Raw genomic sequence first — 10911 nt, forward strand, 5'->3', positions numbered from 1 at the left:
CCCTAGTAATATTTATCAGATTTGTGGTATGTATAAGACTATGTTTAGATGACAGATACTTTATAATATTCAACCTGACAGCTAAGTTCTTTTTTAAATCTAAACAGTGTTCCTTAAAAGTAAAACGCTTATCAAAGATAATTCCAAGAAATCGTATACTGTGAGCATTTACAATATTTATATTATTATAAACTACATTTAAGTTATTACATTTATGCTTTCTACATATATGAAAAGATTTACATTTATTAAGCGAGAGGTTCGCTCCTGAGCATATGGACCATCTTGAGATGTCGGTCAGAATATCTGTAAATTTCTTATTGACTAAGTTTAAGTTGCTTATTCTAGAAAATAATAATACATCGTCGGCATAAATAATGTGCGAAATGTTTTTGTATTTGGAAATGATATGGCTAATTTCATCAAACGCAATTGTAAACAAAGTTACCGAAAGTGGAGAACCTTGCGGTATCGCATTCTGCAGAACGTGCAAATTAGAAAAAACGTTATTTACTTTCGTTTTAAATTTCCTATTCGAAAGAAATGCCTTGACAAAATAATATATCCTGTTGCCAAAGCTCCATTTCTCTAGTTGGCGCAAAACAATATGCCCGCCGACTCGATCGAAAGCTTTCTCAAAATCCAAGCTTAGACAGGAGATATGATTGCGGTTAGATAAACCACATGAGGCAAAGTTTTCAAAAAATAAAAACGCATCCAAAGTTCCTTGACTTTCTTTATATGCAACTTGATGTGGACTTATAAAATGATTTTTCGAAATGTACCACATTATGCGTTTTGAAATGATTTTTTCTAATAACTTGCTCATGCAGCATATAAGCGAAATAGGTTTAAATTCTGAGGCCTCTGCTGATGGATTGTTGGATTTTGGAATTGGAACGACTACCGCGTTCTTCCAGTTTTGAGGGAAAACTCCAGTGAAAAATATTTGGTTAAAGAGGTTGATTAATCTCTGTTTCACCTCACTAGGTAAGTTTTTTAACATTACGTAAGAAATGCGGTCTGACCCTGGAGTTTTCCCTGTTAGGGTAGAGAGTGTAGCCTCAAATTCTAAATAGGTTATTTCTGATTCTATTAGGCTTGCCTGCGAGTTTGGCTTGTTATAAACCCGGTTAAGAGTGTCGTTTTTCATAGTGGTAAAGTTTTTATGAAAATTTGAATTGTTGGACAATTTAGACCAACTGAAGGCAAAATGTTCAGCTATTAGCTTAGAGTCAAAAATTGGGCCGCTAGGACTATTCATAAAATTAATAGAAGTTGGAGAGAATGAACCTGCAATCCGTTTTATGTCGGACCAAATCTTTTTAGGACTAGAACTGGGAGTTATATCCTCAGTTAGAGCTTCAAAGCAGTTTCGCTTTGCTTCCTTTGATTTTTTACGAAAAACTGCATTTGATTTTTTGTATAGAATCAGGTTCGCTTCTGTCCTAGTTCTTTTATATTCTGTCCAATTGCGCTGCTTTATATTTCTTAAATTAGCTAGTTCATTTGACCAGTACGGCACTACTTTTTTGTGTACCCTGTAACTTGTTTGAGGTATAGACATATGTGCCGCAGAGCGTATTATCTTAGCAATATTAGCAGCCTCTTTGTTAATATTATTTGAAACAGGTAGTCCTGTAGAAGAAATCGCTGCAATATGCATAAATTTTGACCAATCTGCCTTTTGTGTTAAAAACTTTGGCTTTGGATAACATTTATTTGTTGCGGGTGTGGCTAATTCCGTGACAATTGGATAATGGTCACTGCCTGATAGGCTATCATGAATATGGCTATTTAGCTTTGGGGCAATACTTGAAGAGCATATGGAAAGGTCAACGTGCGTCCAGGAGTTATGCGTGGAAAAGTGTGTAGAGATCCGTCGTTTAAGACATTCAAACTTTCGGTAAGTATTAAATTTTCTAAAATAGTGCCTCTTTGATTAGTTGAAGAGGAGCCCCATAGTGGAGACCAAGAGTTAAAATCTCCAACTAAGAGAATGGGTGTGGAGACCGAGTTTAAAATATGTTTTAGTTCCACTAATGTAAAATTTTGTTGTGGAGGAATATAAGCACAAATTATGGTTAGTTTGAGACCTATGGAGACTTCCACGGCTAATACAGAAATATTTGATTGAATTTCTAAACATTTATGAGTAATATCTTTTTTTATTAAAACTGCAATACCTTGTTTATTCGTGGTATTCTGAGTTAAGTTTCGAAAATAACCAATGTATTGCTTGGGGACATGAGCCTCTCTATTTAGAGCAAGGTGAGTTTCTTGCAGTGCAATAATATTTGGTGATTGTTCTTTGATGAGTATTTCTAATTCTGTATAGTTGTTGTAGAAGCCGTTTAGGTTCCACTGTAAAACTTTAAACATAAAGAAACAAGAGTGAAAAAGTGTGAAGAAATTAAAATTCTTCCTCCTCTTCAACCGTCATAGTGTGCTTACAATCGAGTTGAGTAGGTTGTTGTATTGATATTGAGTTTGTTTGTGTATTGCTGAGAGTTAAGTTTTGAGTATGGTGAGATTGTGATTGGAGTTCGCTGATGAATTGTGGTAAAGTGTTAGTTATTGATGAGCAAGAGTTGCTAGCCGTGTTATTATGCACGTTGTTGAAGGTGGACTGGAGAGAATCAAAGGTTTGAGGTTGTGAGTTAGAGATTAACGTAGTGTTTTTGCTATGAATATTGTTCGAGGTGGGATTGATCAGAGAGGGAGTTTGATAATCTGAGTTGTTGTTAAAATGTGGAGTAAGATTTAAGATAATGTTTTTAAGGTCGGAAGTTGTGTTCGAATGAGAGACCTGCCGAGAGTTACTCGCAAGTTTCGCATTTGTAGGAGCATCGCAAAACGTAATTGCGTCGGTAGAATTGGTCTGCTTCTGCTGCTCATTGCTTTTTAAAACTTGAGCGAAAGAGGTATTAGGGAGAGAGGGTATTTGAGACTTGTATACTCTTATAGCTTCCCGCATGGAGCATTTATTCTCAGTCTTTACTTTTAAAACCTGTTTTGCTTGAATGTATTTTGGGCAAGTGTTTGATGACGATGGATGTTCTCCGGCACAATTGGCACATAAAGTACGCAAGCAGTTCTCTTCGCCGTGAGGAGGGAAATTGCAAGTAACACAAACAGGATTGTTGTTGCATCTTTTGGTGGTATGACCTAAAAGTTGGCATGATTTACACCTCATGGGATTTGGAAAATGAGGTTTTACACGTGCAGTGCGCCATGAAACTTGAACTTTTTCTGGAAGTTTATAGAGATCAAACGTCAAAAGAACAACGCCAGTTGGTACATGTGCTTTATTTATGATTTTTTTAAATTTAAACACTGCTACCACACCTTGGTCTTTCATGTTTTCTATGATTTTTTCGTCCGGCACATCGTTCAAACATGGTGCATAAAAAAGTTAACCTTCACATCACATATTCCATTCAATCGCTTGACAGCTAAAAATTTGTTTGCAATCGAGGGAGTTTTCACTAGCAGAAGTATATTTCCGTCGCGCAATTCGGTGATAGAAATTATTTCTTTGCTTATTACCTCAATTGCTTTGTGTACAGCAAAACATGAGTACTTAGACAGTGGCTTAGCGGCATCAGCAGCAGAAATAGTGATAAATTTGGGGTTATCTTGTTTCGAGTGAGGAAGTTCGGGGAAGTCGAGGGCTTTGTGTGTGGTTTTTTTCCTTTTCGGTTTGGGGCTGCAGGAAAGCAAAGCAAACCTGTTATCCCCCAAGTTAGGTGGCCCAGGGGCCATTGTAGTTCTTACTTTATACCAGAACACTTGCAATGAACGTAGAACTGTAAAAGAAAAAGTCCCGTACGATAGAAAAGTGATTAACGGAAACAGATACTTTGGTGAGAAACCAAGAGAAAAAGCACAGTCTGAAAGGCACGTCCACTCGCGATGAGTATCAGTCGGAGACTGATAGTAACATTATATCAGAGAATGTTAATGCAATGAAAAGGTGCAAATGTTACTGTGAGCTTTTTGACGTGATAACGTCTTATACTTCGATTTAGCCGGCTGCACGCACGAAAAAATTTGTCGTTACCTTGCTCATTAGTGTTACCTTGCTCATTTGTCGTTACCTTGCTTATTTGTAGTTACCTTGCTCATTTGTCGTTACCTTGCTCATTGCCGTTACCTTGAATGAACTGCAAGCGAAAGCGCGGAACGAACAAAGCAAACGAACGGCAACGTTCGACATCTTGCTCTCTCCTACTTAAGTGAGCGTATATATGTATGTATATGCGCATATGTACATATATAAATTCACGTATTTGTACTTGCATATGCCTTCTTATTGATTATTATTAATTTGATTTACTTGAAGAATTTAAAATAAAACCAAGTTTGTTAATAATACCTGTTGTTTTAATGTTACAATATTATTATTAATTTTTTTATTATATATCAAGGAAAAAATGTATGGTAATATTTACCATATACCTTATAAGATATGTTGTATACTAATATATGTATATAAACATGCATATAATAGGACTATGAATAAGTTCGTGCGGTTTTTTTCGAAATTTGAAACTTTATTGACGTAAAATGGTTACAAATTTAATATTCAAAATATTGTCCATCGCTTACTACTACTTTTTCCCATCTTTCTGGCAATTCACGGATTCCCTTTGTGAAAAATTCGGTCGGTTTTGCCGCAATCCACGAATCGATCCATTTTTTGACTTCATCGTAATTACGGAAGTGCTGGTCAGCCAGGCCATGTTGCATCGATCGGAAGAGATAGTAATCGGATGGCGCAAGGTCTGGAGTATACGGCGGGTGGGGTAGGACATCCCATTTGAGCGTTTCTAAGTATGTTTTGACCACTTGTGCAACATGTGGCCGAGCATTGTCATGTTGCAAAATAACTTTGTCGTGTCTATCGGCGTATTGCGGCCGTTTTTCTCGCAGTGCTCGGCTCAAACGCATCAATTGTCGTCGGTAGACATCCCCCGTAATCGTTTCATTCGGTTTCAGTAGCTCATAATACACAACACCCAGCTGGTCCCACCAGATACACAGCATAACCTTCAGGCCATGAATATTCTGCGCCGACGTCGATGTTGAAGCATGGCCAGGGTATCCATACGTTGCCCGACGTTTTGGATTGTCGTAATGGACCCACTTTTCATCGCCAGTCACAATTCGATGCAAAAAACCCTTTCTTTTGTGCCGTTGAAGCAGTTGTTCGCATGCCATAAAACGGCGTTCAACGTCTCTTGGCTTCAATTCATACGGCATCCAATGGCCTACCTTTCGGATCATTCCCATGGCTTTTAAACGTTTGGAAATGGTTGATTGATCAACTCCCAAAGTTTTTGCAACCTCTTCTTGCGTTTGAGCCGGATCTTGATCGAGCAATTCCTCCAATTCGGTATCCATGAACTTTGGCGGCGCACCCTCGCGTTCTTCGTCTTCCAAGCCAAAATCACCACTTTTAAAGCGTGAAAACCACTTCTGGCACGTTCGCTCAGATAGAGCATGCTCACCATAAACTTCCACCAAGATACGATGACTTTCGGCTGCTTTTTTCTTCATATTAAAATAATGAAGAAGAATTCCCCGCAAAAACACATTATTTGGCACGAAATTCGACATTTTCAAGTGTGGTAAAAATATTGTTGTTTACGCTTCAAATAAAAAACTTATACTGACGTTTGTGCCTTACGACAGTGGCTCTCCAATGAATGTTTGGAAATGTGGATCGATGGAATAATAATCAAGTTACGCCATCTGTTGTAAAACCGCACGAACTTATTCATAGTCCTATTACATATACAATTTCGCGCAATTTTCAAAAAGAACAAATCTATATGTAAAGATGCATACAAATCATATGGACATAGCAAATATACGAATCTATTCCGTATGCAAGCAAATGTAAGCTAATGTGCTTGAACTGCAAGCGAGAGCGCGGAACGAACGACAAAGAGCACAATCGGCCCCCGCGTTCGGCGACGTTCGACATCTGGCTCTGTCCTACTTGAGTGAGCATATATATGTATGTATATGTACGTATATGCGCATTTGTATATAAATTCACATATTTGTATTTGCATATGCCTTCTTCCTGTGTGCATGGTAATGAACCATTTCTCTGTTGAGAATAGGACGATGATAGAAAAAGTAGGAAATGAAAGGGAGTGTTTCGAGTGTAAAGTGTCTTGAAAAAGGCAAATCGATGATGGTGCCTCTTAGTGTTGTTGACTTATTAACGTCTGATGCACAATCGAAATTGAAGATATCTTTCATGAATTTGATAAGTGTTTCGTCATTTTTCACGTGTGTGTAAATTGATTTAGAGAAAATATGCTGCAGTACATGCGGTATTTACTTCGCATCTATCACAAGAGCTGCAGAGCACAGGCGAGCAGCTCGCATTGCACCAGCTAAGCAAGCGCGTATGTTCCGCAAAGTGCGACCCTAACGGATTGTCACAAGACGAGCTAATGAGTTAATGTGCGCAAGCGTCAACGGCTTAGAGTGGCTAGATTAGAACGAAGTTGAAGGAGCACATGATTTTACTGAAAATCATATGGACATGTTGGTCCCAATAGTCTCTCTTGAAACCGCGCATGATTCTCCATGGACTGAATTAGAGTAGATATTCTTTTTTTAATCGCAGTAGTTACGATTTAAGTCTTCTATTGTTAAATTTTTATTACACTTATAACTCTCACCAATATTCATTACTTGTCTTAACTAGTCGTAAATAAAAGCACGAAGCAACTTTTTTTTCTTTTTACAATAACAATCCAACGCGTTTACATAAGAAACCCACATTTTGAAAAATCTCACGTGAGATTGGGGGATGGGGGAGGGGGTTGAATAAAATCTCACGACATCTCACCAGGGGGGAGGGAGGGTCAGAAAATTGAAAAAAACACCTCACGTAATTTATGGACGCCCCCTATGTTACTACATCCATGCGCGTTCATACATTCATGCATATATGCGCGAGCACAGCGCTCCCTTCTTGATTCCGTGTACTTTTGTCTTTCACCAGTCGATATTCCTAATATTGTACTTACAAAAACACAATACTTTGATAGACGCAAATGTAACAGCAAGCGCAACGCGATGGCCGCTTTACCACCACACATTCTAAAATGTTCTAGAACACAACAAAAACACATACCTCACATGCGCATGTCGCCCGAAGCTAAAATCTAAGCCTAGCGACTACAAAAACAAAATACATTCGTAGACGCAGTCGCAGCGGCCATGATTCTATCAGCGACGGCGCTGAACAATTTAGAACAAAAACAAAAAGTTCATTCATAAGTTCGAGCTCATATTTCAATTTCATTCATAAAACGAGCCGCCCATATGCCAATTTTCGCGACCATTCGAAAATAGTCAATATTGGAATATTTCGCGTGGAATTATTTGCCAATCTATATATATAAAAATTAAGCCGAAAAAAAGTGTGCATTTGTCCGGGGTAATCTCAGCAACGCGTATAAGGAAAACAATGAAAGTTTCACACATTGTTGGTGTTGCTTTGGCAAAGGTTTCTGTGAAGTTTGGTTGAAATCCGATAACGCGTGTGTGTGCGGAGCGTCGGTTAAGTGAGTGTGTTTTTGCTATTTGCCGCACGTATTTTTTGTACCGCACATAGCATTCACTAGAATTGAATACATTTTGGTCGTGTGTGTCTGGGCCGATTATTATGAAATTTGGTATATATATGGGGCATTCTTTCTCAACGGGAGACCCCTATCCATCCAAAAATGTTTTTGACCTAGAGAGTTCTAATAGGGCTTAAAATTTAGCTCTTTTTATCTACTTTTCAATGCAGAGTGGCCAAAAACGAAATCCAAGATGGCTCACTTAATATGGCTAAAAATGTAATCGCAATTCATTACATTCATTCTAATAACCTATGCCAAAAAAATTCATTTCATCGGAAAGAGTTGTACGAGGTCTCAAAATTTAGCTAATAAAGTTTACTTTAAAATACAAAGTGAAAAATTTAAAAATCCAAGATGGCGGCCACAACATGGCGGCTAATTTTTTAAAACTACTCAAATTTTAAAATTTATTACTCGCGGTTTTTTGGGTCGCTGATTACAAATCTGGTGTTAGATTTGCAAATTCCAAAATGGCGGATCCAATATGGCGGACGGATTTTTAAAAAAACTCATGAATTCGCATGAAACTCGTTACTCAGGGGTTTAAGTGGATTTGAGTAGTTTTAAAAAATTAGCCGCCATGTTGTGGCCGCCATCTTGGATTTTTAAATTTTTCATTTTGTATTTTAAAGTAAACTTTATTAGCTAAATTTTGAGACCTCGTACAACTCTTTCCGTTGAAATGAATTTTTTTGGCATAGGTTATTAGAATGAGTTTAATGAATTTTGATTACATATTTAGCCATATTAAATGAGCCATCTTGAATTTAGTTTTTGGCCACTCTGCATTGAAAAGTAGATAAAAAGAGCTAAATTTAAAGCCCTATTAGAACTCTCTAGGACAAAAATATTTTTGGATGGATACGGGTCTCCCGTTGAGAAAGAATGCCCCATATATATTTTTCCACGGTGAAGGTTAGTATAATATGCTTATTGATTCCATTCGCCACCAGGTGGCGCTGCCGAAGGCCAAAACGAGGACCCGGGTAACCCTAGGATGTGTTTTTACATTGTGGGTATCAAATCAAAGCTACTGATGAGTGCTTTAATACAGAGTATTTTTTAGATCTCTGAGTGACCAGGGGAGAATATAGCCGAAAAGGTGGACCAAGGTACCCTTGGATGTGTTTGTACAATATGGGAAGCTGTTGATGAAAGCTTTGAAGTGAAGTAATTTTTACTGCCCGGGATTAAGAAAGGAGATGGAGCTGGAGATGGAAGAGGAAAAGGAATAGCTACAGGAAGAGGAAGAGAAAGAGGAAGACCACTTATTATTAAAAATTAAAAAAAAAATTCTAAAAAAATTTTTAAATGTTACATATACGCTTATTATATAAACGTTAATCTGAAGTCAGTTATAGTGAAAAATTCATTGTATTATTGCCGGCGTGATTGGTGATCGTTTCCTTAATTTTTTGTAGAAAGGTTATGCTATTAATAAATCACAAGGCCAAACTTTATCAATTTGTGGTATTGATTTAGAATACCTATGCTTTTCTCATGGCCAACTTTATGTTTCATGCTCAAGAGTTGGTAAGCCATCGGTATTGTTCATTTATTCAACAACGCATGGAAAAACGAAGAATATTGTATACCAAAGAGCATTACAATAAAAAAGTAATAAAGTAAATCACATCAAACGTTTTTTAATTGCTACTATTATTAAAAACTTCTTTCATTACTATTCATGTACGAGAATTTTTATAAAAAACACACAGTATTTTTCGGCTTAATTTAATTAATTAATCTAGATTTTTTTTAAAGACGACCAGCGGAACGGGCGGGTTTTCGTTAGTATTTGATAAATCTTGAATTTTTGTCATGTCGAGTGGCCGCGGCTCCGTATGTATGTATGCACCCTTATATGTATGTAAATATGTCTTCTAACTGTTCGACAGTCGCGAGTTAATGCGACTTAGATTCCTTGAACAATTCCAGCGAATCACACATTTCTGTCCGCAAAGCCGCATATATGTACCCTATGATCAAAAAGTACCGGGAATGTTTAAATAAAACATAACAGAGTTAAATTTCAGGCAAATCTATATTATCTCCTTCAAAATATGACCCGTCTGAAGCAACACACATGTGCCAACGTTTAACCCAGTCCTCCAAACACATGGCCCAAACATGGCCTTCAGCTCCTTCGTCGTATTCTCTTTGATCTTTTTGATCGGTGCGATGACGCGTTATCATCACGCAAAATCCAAGAATTGTTTGCTCACATTTCCGGCCGTTTACAACATACAAATATTCTTTATTGACTGTCTGGCCCGATGGAAGGTGCTCATGGTGTACTATGCGTTGGCAATCGAAGAAAACAGTCAACATCACCTTCCCGGTTCGTTTTGCTCATAGGGTATACATATCCCATCTTTTCACTGACGGACAAGAAGGCGGTCGCAGTTGTTGTTTTTTATATGCATACATTTTGCGTTCCTTGAAGGCTTGTATATATTTATATTATATATATAATATTTATATACATATGCGTGTATGCGCGTTTGGCTTTCTGGATGCAGCCATGGATATTAGAACATTTTCTCATCAATATGTGTATGTAAGTAGTTCAGATTTGACTAAAGAGATTAAATATAGGAATGCATATTCATATGATTGCCTTTATGGCTGTTTTACATATGAATCCATTCAAAAGAAGTATGAATAATGTTATATAGAAAATAAATTTCTAAATAACAGGTATTAGAAAAACCTGAATACACTATTTTAAATCAATTTTAATTAAACCAAATACAAAAAATTAAATAAAAATATCGAACAAAGAAAAGTGTGTACAGGACCTGAACCTGAGTCAAGTATGGGACGACGTACTGCATACACGACACGTCTTTCACGATTGCGCTAAACCTCAATTACTAATGAAATTTTCTAAATCACTCATTTATTCGATTCGCAGTTTTATATGCACATATTCTGCGATAGTTGAAAGTTTGTATACGTAATCATATGCATATGTATGTGTGTATGCGCGTTTGGCTTTCTGGACGGATATTAGAATGATATTTTCTCATCAATATAATTTGAATTTGATGAAAGAAATTAAAGACGTATGTACATATTTTCTGTTTTGATTGATTTATATAAAAATCAGGTCATATCCAGTATGAACTATTTTATACCGAAAGGAAATTTCCATTTATGAAATACAAAAAAACAGTATTTTAAAGAAATTTTAATTAAAATAAACTCAAAAATTTTACTAAACTTTCCTGGTTTGAATTGTAAAAAAAAA

The sequence above is a fragment of the Anastrepha ludens genome, chromosome X (genome assembly GCF_028408465.1).
Source record: "Anastrepha ludens isolate Willacy chromosome X, idAnaLude1.1, whole genome shotgun sequence".
NCBI classification, from domain to species: Eukaryota; Metazoa; Arthropoda; class Insecta; order Diptera; family Tephritidae; genus Anastrepha; species Anastrepha ludens.